This window comes from Falco biarmicus, chromosome 11 (genome assembly GCF_023638135.1).
Source record: "Falco biarmicus isolate bFalBia1 chromosome 11, bFalBia1.pri, whole genome shotgun sequence".
NCBI lineage: Eukaryota > Metazoa > Chordata > Aves > Falconiformes > Falconidae > Falco > Falco biarmicus.
In genome coordinates, this window is record NC_079298.1 from 36436052 (window position 1) to 36451568 (window position 15517).

Genomic DNA, 15517 nt, shown 5'->3' on the forward strand with positions numbered 1-15517 from the left:
ACAAAATAGGTGAGCCTTCTTCTGCTAGGTCATTTCTCTAGCCCACTGAAAGATGATGAAAACCTGCAGTGACCCAATGGTTGCTTGCAGACTCTTCAGAAAGAGGCTGGAGACCAGACCCAAGTAAAATTCTAATGAAACGAATGACCTGATTCCATGGGGAAAAAAAATCCAAACAAACAAAAAAACCCAGGACCTAGTACCAACAAAAAAATCTCACAGGGAAGGCACTGTTTGGCACCTTTGTTTAAAGTCAAAGTTTGCTGCTTTCAGCTGAAGAAATTCAGTGCAACATCATTTACTACAGAGGAGATATGCCATGTTACCCATGCCAAGGGTGGGGCATGCTGCTCTTCCTGAAGCTGTGAGGACTTTGGGTTTTTCTGGTTTGAAGAAAAGGAGGACGAGGGGTGCCCTCATTGCTCTCTGTAGCCTCCTGAGGATGGGAAGTGGAGATCTGGAGATCTGAGATCCTGCCTGGGATCCACAGGGATCACGCGGGAAGGGCTCAGAGCTGCACCAGGAGAGGTTCAGCCTTGGCATAGGAAGCATTTTCTTACTGAGAGGGTGGTCAAACCCTGGGACAGGCACTGTGACTGCTTCATTGCAGGCTGGTGGCACTGTGGCATGGGGGTGATGCAGCCCTCCCTGCTGCCCCTCTGCCCAGCATGCTTTGGAGGAAGGTCTTTGGGGTGCTGCCTCACTCCCTGGCTGTTGAGGGTCTGCCCTGCCAGCCCTGTCACCGTGCCCAGCTCCCTGTCCTCTAGAGAGTGGCCACCCCTCACTATGCCTTGGGAAAGAACTTAACAGAGAGATCCCACTTTTCCTTAAAATTCAAGATGCATGGCTTCCTCCGGCAGGAGGTTCCTCTTGCTGTTCCTCACTATTTTTCAGGCTGTTTTTCTGGTTGTATCACTACAGGCTCCATCAGCACAACCAAGTCATATCAGGTTTTTTTGTATATTCCAAACTATAGGGTCTACAGGGTGCATTCAAATTCTAAAGGATGCAAATCAATAAACGGTCATCTGTGTTTACAGCCTGAGGTACTCCGGTTTCTTTTTGTGCTGGTGCTTTCAAGCCACTGCTATCATGCTGTGATAGTTCATTTGATATTATTCAGATGGCCCCTCAGGGTGTTTCAGATGTCTTTCTTGAGAGCACCAGCACACTTAAGCATGCTTGGTATACATTTTTGATATAGAATTCCCAGGTTTTTCAGGGTCCCTGGAAATTTATGTTACTTAGCAATAGAAAAATAAAATTATATATATCCCAGCATTTGTACACTCAGCATCGATCACACGTATTTTTTACTACTTGTTAGTTAGTATCAAGTTAATTATGGCAATTACTGTAAGTTAGGGATTTGCTCTTTCCAGGAGGTAAGAGGGTGAATTAGACATGTCAGAATGAGCTCAGAAACAGACGGTGATATGGGAACCAGCAGAATCAGTCACTTCACACAAAATAAAAACAAACAGATTTCTTCTTTCATTCTTCCTGAGGGTCTGAATTTTTTATTCTTTTTTTGTACAGTGGCATAGCTTCAGTAGGATGCATAACTTGATTAACTTCCCAGAATGGCAGCTTGGCTGATGGCTTATAGGACAGACATTCCCTGAAGCAGAGGACAGGACTGTACTACAGTGTGTCATTGTCACAAGCCAATGTGACCAGTTCACATAGCTCAAACAAAATCAGGATTGAAACAGATGGGATCCATTACTGACATGTAATTAACTGGCATTCAGTAAACTATATATTCAGGATCAATATCAGCAATAGAGCAGTGAAACCAAGTACTATACATTTGAAAAATGCCGATAAACACCTTCAAGTTTCTAAAAACCCTTCTGTAGTCTTCAGAAGTTCCAATCACACACATTCACTACATGCACACAGGCATATACATAATGCACCTGGAATTGCAAATTCTCCTCCTTACTCACCCCTTCTATGTGTATATGTGGCTGCTCCAGGCTTGTGAGTATCACTTGGTCCACACACTGGTGTGAAAGACCCACACACATTCAAACGCGCACTCCCAAGGTGGGGAATCATATTAGTTGCACCCCAAAGACAGAAGAGGTCTACTGCTAAACATCCTGTTCTTTTCATCAAGGATCAGACAGATAAGCAGAAATTAAAAAGAAGTTTCCATGTCCTGGGATAGCGCTGTAGTTACAGTATCAGCAAGCATCTTTAGCCGTCACAGAATGCCAGTTTTTCAAAAAACCCTTATGATGGAAGCATGTTATATCTGCATCCTATATTGCTAGTCTGTGTCTTGGAGAATTTTTCCTAGGCTACTACATAATTGCTGTAAAACAGTCTGAATCTCATAGATCTGAAAGAACTTTTGTCTCTTCACCTTCACTGCAAAACAGTAGAGGATGAAGCTTACAAGGAAAGGATGCTGCAGATCCTTACATCCGAAATTACAGACGTGGCACCACAAAACAGTCTTTTCTGAGAAATGTTATTAAATTTAGCTTGAGTGACCTATTAACATACTTAACTTGCACACGATGGTCAATCATTGCTCCATTATAAATTCCCTTAACAATAACAGATTAAATGATTATCCATTAAATGGTCTCTGGCTTTGTTTTTCACTTGGCGTATCATTAAGCATATTCTTATTGTGTAATCTTGTATGGCAAGAATAAGAGTCGGTGTTTCACAAACATTCAGCCCAAGAATACACTGTAAAAGAGGTGTCAGGGGATTGTGTTCTACTCCTTTTTTACGAAAATTCATCTCTAGATCTATTTAATTATAATGCGTTTTTTTAGATTACTGATTGCACTAAAAAATATCTCACACAAAGCCTTACATAACATATCTAGCTTTCTTTTTCTTTTCTTTCCTTTTTTTGCCTTTCAAGGGATATAATTAATTTTAAAATAACATAGTGTTATAGTTTACTGTAGTCAAAACATTAATTTTACCTATTTTGTGTTAGGAAAAAATTATGTTTGCAGTTCCTCAGTTCTTTGCTTTCAATAGGAAAAACTAAGTCTTTGATTGTGAATATATATTTACTTGCAATCATTTTGATTTTTATATTTATTTAATACTTCATTTGCTTGGATGTGATGGGCAAGCTTAAAGTTCAAATTCTGCAACACATCATGAAAAAACAAACAAAACTAAACCAAACACAGAATTTGTATATAGGCTCAGTTACATATTTCCAAGATCTAAATCTGTTTGGCTGAACTTTTCAATACTTGTTTGCTGCACATCAGTATTTCCTGTTCTCTGCTTGAATACAATTGTGTCTGGTATTTTAGTTTCCACTAAAGGAAATGCTTGTAGCCTTTTAACAAAAAAAACCAGTCACTGAGTAACTGTTTCTCTTTCTGACAAGAAACTCATCTGCAGTGCTAGCTTGCTAATTCAAGACCTAAAGTTGGTTTATATGTTACAAGTTCATCTAAAAAGAAATATTACTTCTCCTTACAAATCTGGTATTATCTATGACCTTATTTATTTGTCAGCAAATAGCCCTGAGACCTACAGGTAGAAACAGAAATGTGAGTCCCCTTCTGCAGAAAAAAATATCATAGACAACAGCCCTTACTAGATACTTAATCTAATGAAATAGAGATTATTTTATTCAGATAAGCCCCCTTCCTTATTATCCCAAGGGCTTCAGAATAGTTCACTGTAGTCATTGGTTTTTTTAATGTTTAAAGTTATTTTAAAGCTCTGGAAAGTTATATTTGAAAAAGGTGTTCAAGAGATCATTAGGATTGCAAAGTCAAGCACTCAGAGTTTGGAAATGTCAGAATTAATGCTTCTGCAAATTCAACATGTTATTTTGTGCATTTGCATAAGAATTAATTAATCACAAGATCACACTTTTCTCATACACAAGGGGACACACAAGTCTTGCACAATTTTCTCCCCTTCTGCCATACTATAATCCATTAGTACCTCCTATCAACTTTAATTTTCTATTATCAGCTCTTCTTTAGCTTATCTGAATATATTGGCTTTGACAGGTACACAACCTGAGTTTGTTAAATTAGCTTTTATGTTATGGTTATGAATTTGCATGTCAGAGCAATTGTTTAAAGATTCTTTCAAATGGCAGGTTCCAATCCATTATTCCTAATGAGTTAGTTTGCTGAAGGAAAGGAGTGTGACTACACCAGATAGATCACACAATGCTCTATTAGTAATCCTAAAAAGATTTTGTATATAGCTTTAAGCATAAATTCTAGCAAGAAGAGTGACTACGTGAAGAGCAGGGCTCAAAGTGTTGTCATGCACAGGGCTACATCTCACTGGTGACCGGTGACAGCAGTGTTCCTCCCGGCTCAGTCAGGGCCAGCCCTGTTCGATGGTTTTGTCAATGACCTGGATGCAGGAGTCGAACACACCATTAGCGAGTTTGCTGATGGTACTGAACTGAGAGTTCTCTTGAAAGACAAGATGCATTGCAGAAGGATCTAGAAATACCAGCACACTGGGCAATTATCAGTGGCATGACATTTAACAAGACCAAGTGTGCGATTCTGCAGCTGGGATGGAATAACGTTGGACACAAATATAGATCGGGAGGGGAGGGCTGGGAGCAGCCCTGCAGGGGGGCTCTGGGGGTGCTGGCCGGCAGCGGGCTGGCAGGAGCCAGCAGTGTGCCCCGGCAGCCAAGGGGGCAAACCATGCTTATCATCACATGTGTATGTACAGCATCCATACTTTTCCTGGATGACAGGATAATCCGCATGCAACTATGAGATGGTCAGCTCTTCGAAGCAGTGTGTAGAACAAAAATGCAGTGAAGCAAATGAATTTAGTAGAGGGTATAGATCACATTCAGGCAAATTACTTCGTGAAATTGCTTTACTATTTAGATCAGCCACCACATCTTTTTTGGTATGCTGTATTGTGTACTCTATAGATACATAAAAGTCAAAGTCTATGTCCTTTTCAGGCAGAAAAGAGAAAAAAAAGAATGAAGGACCTTTCTGATGTCAGTGATGGAGTATCACATTTTATATGATTCATCCAAGTTCTTTAATGCTCTACTGTCTCCTAAAGAGAAATGGAACCCCAGACACTACTTGCAATCAATTCCACTAATAAGCTACTCCGTACAGATAATTTCATGCATAGTATATATCCTTCTTTGTGTATAGTTGGCAACGTGCAACCTTTGTGATGCCAGGCATTGAGAGCAGCCCTCCGGAGAAGGACCTGGGGTTACTGGTGGGTGAGAAATTGGACATGAGCTGGCAACATGCACTTGCCGCCTGAAAAGCCAAATGTGTCCTGGGCAGCATCAAAAGAAGCATGGCCAGCAGGTCAAGGCAGGTGGTTCTGCCCCCCTACTCCACTCTAGTGAGACCCTCCTGCAGTACTGCATCCAGCTCCGGGGTCCTCAGCACAGGAAAGACATGGACCTGTTGGAACGAATCCGGAGGAAAGCCACAAAGATGATCAGAGGGCTGGAGCCCCTCTCCTGTGAGGGCAGGCTGAGAGAGTTGGGCTGCTCAGCCTGGAGGAGAGAAGGCTCCGGGGAGACCTTATTGTGACCCTTCAGTACTCAAAGTGGGCTCATAAGAAAGATGGGAAAAGACTTTTTAGTAGGGCCTGTAGCAATAGGACAAGGAATAATGGTTTTTAAATTAAAGTAAATTCAGGCTAGACATAAGACTTTTTTTTTTTATGTGGAGGGTGGTGAAACTCTGAAACAGGTTTCCCAGAGAGGTGGTACGTGCCCCACCCCTGGGAACATACAAGTTCGGGCTAGGCAGGGCTCCGAGCACCCTGCCCTGGCTGAAGGTGTCCCTGCTCATCACTCCGTGGTTTTACCAGACAGGCAGGAATTCGAAAGACCTGTCTGTGTTTACGGTAAGGGGTTATCTTCTAACAACCTCTTAGTTTAGAGATAAGCTGTTTATTTCACAATTCTAATAGCACCTTGGTCCTTGACCGGAGTCAAGAAGACACTCAATATGAGTTACACATCTTGCTCAACTTTATTAGTTTCTAACACTACTTATATAGAACCGATACACATGCATATTCGTAAAGCAGAAATATAATTGTTTAGTAGTCTCTAAACACGCGTGGTTCTCACACCCCTAATTATCATGACTAAAATAAGCATTCTATCCATGTAGCTAATTGTGTTGCTGTGCTTCAGCCTTGTAGTTTGTTACTCCCTATTTTCCCATACCGGTCCCTATCTTTCTTGGCCCTGCACCTGCTTTCCCAGCAGCTGTAGCTTGTTACAGCCACGGCCTGTTGGCACAACATCATTACTTGGTCTCAGGATTCAAGAATAGCTCAGGGCTACCTTTCTTGTTAACTTCAGCACAGCAGCTTCAGTACAATTCTGATTACAGGCCTCTTCTAATACCAGGCCTGGCTTGTGCAGATCTTCAGAGACCCTAAGGCCACACTTCTGCAGCCATTCTTCTACACTTGACAATAAACGTTTGGTCGTATACTATATTACTAAGTTATGCTTCGTCTTCTCCAGAAATAAAATGTTTCTTTTGTAACATCAGGTCCCAAACATAAAAAGATTTTCCTTTTGGGGAACATGTTGCTTTTTTTCCCTTGTTTTTACCCTTATAATCTGAGTCTTTTGTTGCATAATCTGTTTCTAGGATTTGTTCTTTACTTGTTGGCAATGTTTGGAGCTTTGGGCTTTTTTTCCTGTGTTGTATATTAATAGAAATGAACAAATTGAATAATGCTCCATTCATTCTATTGGTGATAGAACAATTATGAAGTGACATCTATATTTTACACCTGTACAATATGTTTTGCACATTAGCAAATATTTAATTGAGATATTATTTGTTAATGTGAGAAATCAAGAGTACAGTTCAACACATGATTAAAATAACTATTGTGGATTTAAAGGTACTGCATATCAACTTAGATTATGATTTGAAATAAAAATGTTTCTTTTTCTTCTCTAATGTCATTAAATATATTCATTTATAAATAACTCGTAAAGTAGTTGGCATTTGTGAGGCAGCAGAAAATGACTAATTAAGGATGACGAGTTGTCAGTTTTCTACTTGTCCTTTCAGACTCCCACCTGAAGTACCGTTGTAAGAACATGCCCACGATGTGATAATATGGTGAAAGTGTATTTAGTGTGTCAGAAATAGATAATACTAATAGTTACTATTCCTGCTGGTATCAGATGTATCCCTCACTCCTCGCATTCATATCCGTGCCTGCTCATCATGCTCTCAGAATAGAAGAATTTATGTTTGGCATTCCTGGACTCCTTGGTGGATCCATTATATTAAGTCACTGGGTGAAAATACATTAAAAAGTTAATGATCTGTTTCAAAAGAGCAACAGTGAAGGAATTTCATAGTTAAGTCAGAAATTTACTGCCTGTTGTTAATTCCCAGGCATGAGGGGACACATTAAGGATGTTTTCGATTGTTCACGTTGTACTTAGATACTGGAGCACAAAATAGAATTTTGCTCCACCTAACCAAAACACTCCTATATGGCTTTCTGTGTGATGTAAAATAATCGTGACTAAAGGCCAAAATAAATCCGTCCCGCCCCGCTCTGCGCGTATAAACCGCCGGCCTGGCTTGGCTTCTTTCCTCCCTCCCTCTGGGTGTCGTGCCCCTCCCCCACCCCTCTCAGTGCAGCTCTCCCCGCGGTCACTGCTCCCTCGCTGCCGTACCTCCCGGTCACTCCGCTCCTACCCCCGCCCTCAGCAGTGCGTTCCCCGACCGGGAGGGGGCGCTCAGGGACCGGCCGGGCTTACACCGGGGAGTAACGGGGTAGCAACCCACAACGCAGTCGGCTGCAGCTCTGGACTTCTCTTTGCTCTGTGTAATACCGTAGCAAAAGAAAAGAAGAGAGGAGATGTTGCCAGGAAGTCTCTGTTGTACTCACGTAAGGAGCAGTGAACACCTAATTCATACTGCTGAAGGGGGGCTTTGTTGGGTTTTTTTTCCTGTTGTGCTAATGTTTAAATGAAGATGTGAATTTTCAAGTAATTAGCGTTACCTAGGCTGGCTCTGGGAGGAGCTGCAGCTCTGAGTGTGCATTACCCCAGGTGGCATCCGATGAGGACTCTGCTGCTTTCTCTGTCTCAGCATATAGATAAGGGACATTGAATATGATGCTTCTTTCACTTCAGATTTTTAATAAAGGCAGGCCTTCTTAGGAAAGTCATAGACCCATTTTTATGTATCAGTGTTTATTTCTGATGCTCTCCATTGATCTTTACAAAATGCTAGTAAATTAAAGCAACCCCCTTCCCAAACCATTCTGAGAAGTCAGAAAAATAATTCAGTAAACCTAGGCAATACAGAAAACTTTTGAGCCATCTACTACAGGGTTTTAATATGAAAAAAGCCACTCAATGTTTTATTTATATGTAAATTTGATGCCTTTAATTGGCTAAGAGAAAATGATAATATCTTGTTACCATATGAAGGGGTTATAGCTCTGCTCAGTTTAGACCTATTGTGTTATGAGTTTAATGGTGTGCAGAATTTACCAGGGTGGAACTGGGGAATAACCAGCTGGGTATTAGTAACAGTAACTAATGGCAGAACAGGGAAAGGTTATCGTGGGCTTGCATGCACAGCTTTTAATCACCAGCAGCCCACTCAACCCCCTTTTTAAAATTACATATTAATTTTTCTTATCAAACGCATCACACATCTCTACCTTAATAGGGACTGGAAATCAGTTAGGTGCCATTGTCATCAGGGGTGTCACACACACAGAGGGCAGTGAGCTGTGTGGTAGAACAGTGGCTGCATTTTGCTTTCCAGGTAGTCTGGAAGAGGTTTAGATATGAATTAATATTAATGGTTGCACAAAATAAGGTAGTGAGTACTGATGCTGGCTTTCAGTACCCCAGTACACCAGAACCCTAACAGTCAGCCAGGTACTTTGGGGAATGTCAGTAGGTCTGTTGGAGAAAGCTGGGAATTGCTAGGAATCGGGCAAAAACTTTGTTAAACAACCATAAGAAGAAACATTTTCAGCTGAATTAAAACATATCACATGTATTAAGACATACATGGACTGAAATCAGTCTCTATGTTCCTAACACGTGATTTCTTCATTTGGCAGCAGTTTGTTCTGTGACCCTTTGAAGGTACACTTATCAAATAGGAATAATAATTGCCATAAAGATTTATGATACTTTATTTGAAATTAAATTACCTCTCCTGCTCCTTCTAATAATCTTCTCTCAGTTCCACACATCCTAATATTTATCTTCCATTGCTTCAGGTTTCTACTTATTTTATGTTTAACATCACTTCACAACCTCACTTGAATATTACTAATTTAAATTCACATCTTTGTGTGACCTTCAGCCTGCAAGCCACTTTCCTGCAGGCCCACTGACACTAATTTTACGTGGTGGTGTCCTTTATTGGAGAAATAATCCTGCTGAAAACAAACAATGTCTTTGCAGGTAAACATAAATTGTGATAAGAAAGGGGGCAGAGTCAGAAATGCCCAGAGAACCCTTCTCATTTCTTTCAGAGAGGAACTCAATGCCTCCGTCATTGTGTCCGTGTGACCTGGTCGTGACTACAAGCAGCATGTGGAGGACTTTCTTGTACTTTGGCCATAAATGACTGCTACCTTACGCTGGGTTTTGATGTTAACATCAATTACAGATAGAAGAAAGAGAATGGCTCAGTGTACAGTCCATGGAGGCAAGTGAGCAGGAGATGTTTCAGGCTGATGCTAACATGGTTTTGTATCAGAGACACCTGCTGCCTGAGTGTCCCCTCCCCAACAAAGGCAGTGCATAATTCTAGAATGCATGTTTGATGACAAGATTTTCCCCCTGCTGCTGCCTCAGATTATCTTCGCTACTACTGTGCTCTGGGCATTATAAGCTTTCAACTGCATATTTGGTTTGTTCTGGTATGTTCTGGTATAAAAAAAAATAAAATTGTTGAGGTTGGTCGCTTCTACAACCAAGCTTCAGTGTAACTTGAAATTAACTGAAGGCAATAGGGTATTTTAAATATATTTCTGATTTACTGACTGGCTTTTGGAGGAAGAGGTATTTCTGTTTGATGTTTAAGGGGTTTTTTTCTAGATGCCCTTCTGATTTTCTTCATTTACTATTTTTGCCATTGTTTAGGCTCTCTCTTTTGGACAAATAGCCGTTCCTACTGTGACTGGCCTCTTTTGTTAAAGACTAAGGACTTTTAATGGACAGAGTCACTGAATATTATTCATGTCTCTGTTGATATCTTACCTGTTAAGACCTTTCCAAACAAGAAAGATTTATGAAAGTACTAGATTCTAGTAGGATGATGGCATTTAGTATCAGCCATTCTCTTCTGAAATTCTTTTATTTCCTTTCTGCTGCTCATTATGTTCCTAGTGTCCCAAGTACTCAGGGATATCCCGACACTGCATGCTCTTAAACTCCTGGGAAAAGTAATAGTATTTGAATTGAAGACCGTGCTAGTCCAAAGACAGTGCTCCACTAGCTGGGATTGTCTCAGTATACTCAAGGAGCCAATCTCAAACTATTAGTCATTACATCAGTCATTGTCCTGCTATAATTAAAAGAATGGGTTTGAATGAGGAATTTTTTTCAGTTTCAAATTGTTGGTGAGCTTTAAAATGAATTGCTAGTATTGGAGGACAAATATAATGTGATCAATGTGATATAAAAAACAGGAGCATTATTTGTTTATAAATTTTTTTACAAGCTGAATTTATAGTTATTGATGTTTCACGGAGTCATGGAATAGTTGAGGCTGAAGTGACCTCTGGACATCACCTAGCCTGACCCCTTAAAGCAGGGTCAGCTAGAACAGGCTGTGAGTATCTTGAAGGATGAAGACCCCACAATCTCTGTTGATGACATGTTCCAGTGTCTGATCCCCGTCACCCTAAAAAGGCTTTTCTCATGTTTCAATGAAATTAATTTATTTTAGTTTGTGCTGATAACCTCTTGTCCTGCCACTGGGTACCACTGAGAAGGGTCTGGCTCCGTCTTCACTGTCCTCCATCACTTATTGATCTACATGGATGAGATATTCCCTGAACTTTCTCTTTTCCAGTCTGAACAGTCCCAGTTCTCTCAGCCTTTCCTCAAAGAAAAGACTGGACATTCCAGTATCTTCATCACGTTTGTGGTCCTTCACCAGACTTTGCCCATGCCCCCATTGTGCTGGTGAGCACAGAATGGACACGGAGCTACAGACGTGGCCTCAGCCAGGCTGAGCAGAGGGGGAGGGTCACCTCCCTGGGCCCGCTGGCCGCGCTCTGCCGAGCGCAGCCCAGGATGCCCTTGGCCACCTTTGCTCTAAGGGCTCATTGCCGGCTCGGGTTCAACTTCCCACCCAACAGGACACCCAGGTCCTTCTCTGCAGAGCTGCTTCCCATTCAGTTAGCCCCCAGTGTGTACTGGTACAGGCAGTTACTCTTCCCCACCGGCAGGACTCCGCATTTCCTGCTGTTGAACTTTATCAGGTCATGTCTGTCCACTTACTTGGCTTGCTGAAGTCTCTTTGACTGGCAGCACACGTCTGGTGTGTACACCATTCCTCTCCATTTCATTGCAAGAACATGCTGCCCAAATACATCTTTTCTGTTTATTGTCTGGTATTGCAGTAAGTGATTCACTATATCACCCTCAGGGCCAAAACAGCCTTTGCATTTTGAACAGCCTCCTTAATACAAATGTGCCCTAACAGATGGAGATGTTGGATAATCCAGGAAAAATACTTACCCAAAGCCTGATTTCTATTCTATTCAAACAGCTTTTGACCAGTCAATGATCATTCCTAAGGACTACTGGCTGCCTCAGGATGGATACAGCTTGTCCAAATCCAGAGTTCACTGACTGTCTGAGCTAAATATGTGTCTCCATTCAGGTTTTTGTGAGGGTCCAATCCATTTTCCCCTGGAGGGACAGCAGGATGTTCCTAATCAAATAAGAGTATTACCCGTTCTTTTATCAAGTTTTCCACAGTACTTACCAGTGACAATTATTACTTTAATTAGAAAAGTTTATGGTTTACTTATCTGTTCATTCTGATACCCACAGCAATGCTTTAGAAGGTTTTTTTTCCCCCTTTAATAGCACACTCCATCATCTGTGCCATTATTTTTCAACATTAATTAGTCAGCCCCCCAAACAACTTGGTGAAAACACAGGGTCTTACATTTTCAAAATAAATCAAGTGGTCGCTGTTAGACAATCATGTTTTACTGTAACCCCAGAAGCACGTAGCATCTAGAAATTAAAAGAGCACAATTCAGGATTTAATCAATACTAGGTTGCCTTGTACCCAAATACAAGTATATTAAAACAGGGTATTTAACAGCTGTATACAGGTATTTTATATCATTCTAATGGCATAAAAAGATGAACTGTATAAGCATTTACATAAGTATTTGAACATTCCTAACAACTAAAATGGCAAACAAAGATGTGTCACTGAATGTAGGACACATCCAAGACAAAGAATAGGATAAGTACAAGGGACTACAAAAAGACAGAACATCCTGACAAATACGCAGAAAGGGTTCCTAGCAAAACCAATAGAACCCTATGAGAATCAGCCCTGCAAACTAGTTCTGCCTTTCAGGAGGCGATGAGTAGGATAAAAGGAAAAAGAGAGATAGAAAACAGCTGGCTTCATTTCTTACTTCTCACATGTAAGTGACTCATTATCTTGATCTCTGCAACTAAGAACCATGAAGGATAAGAGCCGTCAGCACTAACTTCATTACACCAGCTTTGTGATACCGTACACTCACAGCTAATTTGGGCTGTGATGTTTTCAGGCTAACAGTTTTGTATATGTAGTGAAAATGATAGAAATGGTGCAAGAACTAACCATTATGCTATAAAGTTTAAAACCAGTTTAATTTTTGAGCCCTCTAAGCACATGATCACAGCTATGTAATACCCTACCTGGTGTATAACACACGTATCAGTTGCAATGGTTAGTATCACAGTGAAGTTGCAGTCGAAGCTAAAGGAAATCAACTTACCCCAGAGCCATTGTGATTATTTGAAAGTGGGAGCATGTCACTGAAGCCCATTACATTAAAGTCCAAGTGCTGTCTGAAAGGAATCTGTAATGAGGCTGTATTCTGCTGTGTTATGACACTAATTCACAAATTCCCGTAGAAATATGAATTAGAGGCCTTTTGACCACTGAGTCCTTCCAGTGTGTCACTGTCACCTTTGAGTCTGTAATTTTTCAATTATGATTGCATTTCTTTACTTCTGTTTGCAACTTGTACAAAGTAATTGCTTACTGTAAATTAATTGCATAGGTGGTCAGTATTCTGTCTGGACACATCAGAAATTTCGCTTTTGAAAGGCATAGAGACATTTTTTTGTTTGTAACGTATCTGTCTCAAAGTGAAGCCCTCTACCACAATTACATATATTTTCAAAATTCTTCAGATGTAGAACATTCCTTGGAAGAATATGAATTAGGGAGGAGACATATTAAAGCTTGTAATTATAAGGCCATTCTTTAATTTTATGCTGCCACATAATGTGAAGTATATCAGAAGAAGGCAGTCAAAGGAAGGCTGTCTTCCAATAACACTTTCAGGAACCAACCTCTTTTGCAAGGGGTCAGCTACTCTACCAGCTGATCAAAACAAGACGGTCACCAAGATGGCTTGGCTAAGCTGTGTGTCCTCACTGTATAGGCACTATTTCTTGATTTTTTTAAAAATACCTTTATTTTACCAGCATTACACTCCCACAGGAAGAAGCAGGGTCTGTGGTAGAGCTGCAGCGCTGTTAAAAGACAGACATGCAATTCCATGGTGAGAGGCTGGAAGAAGCTGCAGAGCATCACGTATCTGAGCTCCAATCAGTGGAGAGCGTCGTAGTGACTGCGTCATACTGAAATGTACTATTCAGCACTTACACATCAACTAGTATGAATACTGTACAGCGATATTGTTATCTGGATATAGGTCAGGATCCGCTGTATCAGTGATCCCAGATCAAAGATCTCTGCACCGTCAGCTTCAACAACAGTCCCTTCAGCTCACCACCAAGCAGCCTTTGAGCAAAGGGAGCTTGAACACAATATAAGCTGCAAATGTGAAATGCTCAGGAGTAAGAGGTTATTACTACAGACTTCAAACCATAACCCCCTTTCCTCTTAGGCCCTGCGGAATGCTGCTGCAAAGAGCGAATGGCATTTGTTTGCACTGTAAAGCTTGCCCTGAGCTTGGCAGGAAAACCTTGCTTTCGTTTCTGTTGCATTCATAAACATTTCAACTATTTTTATGCAGAAAGTGATCCACTATCCCAGATATACTGGAAATTACTCTTAAAAAAAAAAATTATCAGCTAATTCTGGAAGTCTTCCATCTATCGTCTCAACACCAGTGATAGCTACAGAGGTGAGAACTGGGTGCTGTGCCGCAGTGTGGGGGTGCAGACCTGCTGCTCTGGAACAGTGCAATCTCTGGCCCATTCCAGGCTGTGTTGTGGTGGTGTGTTGTCACTGGTCACATGATATGACTTGTCTTCTGGCTAAGTTATTTTTATCAAATAATTGAGATGCTGGATTACCAATCATGGGAAGAGAATTTGGGGGGTGGGAGTGGGGGTGTCCCTTATGCAATTCAGTGTAGAGAACTGAAAATGAAAATCTATGAATGCATTTGGGGGAAGGATGGTGGGGTAATACAAAGTTAGCACAAATATTTTTAAAACTTACACACATTGATATGAACTTCCTTGCTGCCTTTTCCGTCTCAAAATATGAAAAATTTCTCTTTAGCAGCAAGCATTAGTATTTGCACTAACATTAACAGTTTCAATGTCCTGTTGACGCAAGAGCTTGGCCCCTCAGGATCAGTCTTTATTATCACCCCTGATACCCCTGTATCTCCTGATATTAAAGAAGATTGTTTATTAATCTCTAGATTCTGTTTTGATCTTTTCTTTTAAAACTCAAAAAAAAAGGAAAAATGTCATCTACAGAAATTGTTAGTTTATTTCTAAACTCTTTAAAAGTATTGATGGACCTACAAAGAAATTGACTTTAAGCAAGCCTTTTCCCAAGTCTAGACACTTGAGTTCATTTTAATAATGTCATAGCAGACAGTCAATATGTTGTTGCTATGTTAATGGATATAAAACTTGTTCATCTTCTGAAATGCATGGATAAGGCCTTATAGTTTTGGTTTTATTAAGAAAAACGTGGTCAAAGTATTGATGTTCCAAACACCCTGGGTTTCAGCCTGTAATTAATAGCTTGTTTCCTTCTTTTTAAATAGCAGCAATCAAATTCTAAGCTAATTAGATATGGGAAAACCATAAATTACATCTCGAGTTGAGAAAAAAATTTGGCTTTGAAGTAAATGGAATTCAGAAGTTTGCAAAAAAAATTAATGAAACTTAATGTCACATGCAAAGACCACTTTTGGTTTTCTTTCAAAGACTATTTTTTTTTTAAGCCAGCATACTGTGGAAGCCATGATTTAGCTGCAGTGAGACCTGCGCTTCTGTAACTACATTATTTTCTCA